Raw genomic sequence first — 3,009 nt, 5'->3', positions numbered from 1 at the left:
AAAAAAAAAAAAAAAAAGCTTTTCAGAATGTGTGCAATAACAAAAGGCCTAGCTTTTTGTCTCAGCTCTTCTGTGCAGTCACATCAAATAGAAGCTCAGCAGGCCCGAGGGCCCCGGCTGCTTCTAATTAAGGCCCCAAGGTAAAGCTGCGCATTAGGGGCTCCAGCGCAGCATAACAAAAATTCCACCTCAGTGTGCTGTGTTTGTTCTCAGCTTGCATTAGAAGTGGCAGAGGCCACACCTGCCAAGCGCACAGTGCACAAACGAGTTTATTCTGACACCAATTCTCTTGTTCAAACAACTCCAAGCGTGAGGAACAGATGTTAAGTAGAGAAGGAACGAAGCGAAGGCCCTTTCTCCTTCCTGCGTACATCTGCCTGCAAGAGCAGCTGCGGGACTTGGAAGTACGCGTGGTTGTTCTTTCTTTCTTCTTCAAAAATGCTGCCCATCCATCACACGATGTCAACTCAAAACTCTGAGCGCCTGCGGGAGGGCCTTGTGTCCACCACATGTCTCCAGGAGAATGGTTCCCAGTCCTCTGGTACAGTCTGCAGCACCGGGGGTGGGCCCCGGGGATTCTGATTCGGGAGGGGGTGTGGGGCCCCAGAACTGGCGTCTCTGACAATCACCAGGTAAAGCTGAGGCTGCCAGCTTAGGGACTACAGTGAGAAAGGGAATCATGGTTCTGGGACATTGAAGAGTTACAGGAGTGGGCCAGGGAGGTAGCTAGGTGGTTTAATTGCCTGCCGGCAAGGGCAAGGGCTCAGGTTCGATCCCGGATACCGTGCCGGGCCCACAACCAATAGGAATTGCGCCCAGGGACCTCTCTGAGCAGCCCCCAGCCCTTATTTTATTTTCATTTCTTTTGTTTTTGAGAGAGGGTCTTCCTAAGTCACTAAATTGCTCAGGCTACATTGAACTTGCAATCCTCCTGCCTTAGCCTTTCAAACAAAGCCAGGATGGGCCCCCACTTTCCCTCTCCTCGCCCCTCGTACTCACGGCCCACCTGAACTGGAAGCTGCGGTGCCCCTCAGTCCACTTCGCGCCCTCCCCGCGTAGGAAGCCCCAGCCCAGTGGGAAGGAGCGTCCTCAGCTCCGTGCTTAGCAAGGAAGGGCTGGGCATGAGCTCGTTCTGGATGTTGCTGCCTCGGGCCTGAGTTACAGGCCGCCTCTTCCGCCTCCAGCCTGTTCCCAGGCAAGCATCTCTCACACCCAGCTAATCCTACCAGACTTTTTTGTTAATGCTAGCAGATGGAAGGACCTGTTCCCACGGTCTAGGAGAAGATCTGTCAAACAGGGGAACAGGAAAGCCGCACCGGGTTTCCTACGCGTCTGTCCGCCCACGCCAACCCCTGCTCTCCGCCCCAGTTCTCTGTGCAATGGCACAGACGATGCCAAAGAATGGTTCCTGGTCTCACCAACCTAGTATGGGCTATGGGCAGGACAAGCTATGTAATTTTCAGAGCCGAATGCAAACTGAAAGTGCAGGCCCTTTGTTCAAAAATATTACGGAGTTCAAGATGAACGCAGTGACCCTTAAACAGAGCGCCCTCCGATGATGTGTGGGTCCATGGAGGGGGACCGCCCATGGGAGCCTTCGTGTTCAGACAGGAAGCTCTGGGCTCTTCCTGAGCTGTGCAGCTGCCCCCACTGTCTAGAGGGGGCTTCTCCACTGACAGCCCCCTAAAAGCAATAGCAAGGGCTAGGAAGCCAGACGCCCAACGTGCGGTCCCGACCTCAGCGAGGTCTCTGTGGCAGTGTGAGGCCACACGGACTGCAACCACTGCATAACGGACCCTCGGAACACTTTCACACGGATGAGAGCGCGTGGCTGGCCATCCATACACCTAGGCCCAGTTCTTGACAAGGTTGTCCAGGAAAGACAAATGCAGGAGAGATTTCACGGCAAAGGGCAGCAAGAGGAGGAGGCTCAGGCACCTTCTGTGTGGTGGCTACATTTCATGGCCAGCTTCCAGAGCTCTGACACCACTCAAGCCTTTCTATTATTGTTATCTTCAGAACGCAGGACCTCACCCATGCTAACGAGGGCCTTAAAACCGAGGTACAGTCCCAGTCCCGATATCCAGGATTCCTATGTGCAAATCGTAGAGCTGAACCAGCTGGCTTCTGGGTCCCTCCCAGTTCTATAAACATGTGCCCTGGTTTCTTTACAATAGATTTCTTTATATCACGTACTGTCCTCAGCCTCAGTGGCTTAAAACAACCACCACTGTATTATATCTCACAGTTCTGTGCCTTAGGAATTCAGGTGGGACTCAGTCATGTGATGGTGGTCAGAGTGGTCTGGAGGCCCCAAAGTGGGCCCCAGGTACTTATCTTCCTCCTCCATGGGATCAGCTGGAGGCTGAACCCAGATGTAGCTGTCCTCTGGCACCTCCTTCGTGGCCTTTCAAGCACAAGAACCCCAAGGCAGTGAACATCTAGCAAAGCAGTTCAGGGGTGTCCTCCAGAATTACAAGGAACTCAACAGAGTTTCAAACTCCGTGCTGGAAATTCCAGAATGTCACTTGCAGTGATTAGGAAAAAGGTCAACCTAGATTTAAGAAAAACTTGATTCCATCTCTCAGTGTGTGGAATAGCAGAGGATTTATGGTCATAACTGATCCATTATCAATGTTCTGGATACAAGGAAGCAGAAGCCCGATCAGCAAACCCACAAAGAAGCAGCCTAGATTTGTTATAAAAACATTAGCGAATAAATGTAATTTTCCATTCTTTTTTTTTTTTTTGTCTTTGTGAGACAGGATCCTCTGGCACCTCCTCTCTATGCACTTCAGGCTAGCCTCACTTTGTAGCCCACGCTGGGCTTGAACTTGCAATAATCCTCCTGCTTCTGCTTCCCGAGCACTGGGATTGCAGGCATGTGCCACCACACCCAGCCATAAATGTACATTTTTAGTCTAAGATGGCTCAGTAGAATAAGTGCTTTCATGGCAAGTGCAAGGGCCTGAGTTCAATCTCGTTTCACAAAAATAATAATAATAATAA

The sequence above is a fragment of the Octodon degus genome, unplaced genomic scaffold (genome assembly GCF_000260255.1).
Source record: "Octodon degus isolate 3935 unplaced genomic scaffold, OctDeg1.0 scaffold00032, whole genome shotgun sequence".
Classification (NCBI taxonomy): domain Eukaryota; kingdom Metazoa; phylum Chordata; class Mammalia; order Rodentia; family Octodontidae; genus Octodon; species Octodon degus.
This window is presented reverse-complemented; position numbering follows the sequence as displayed.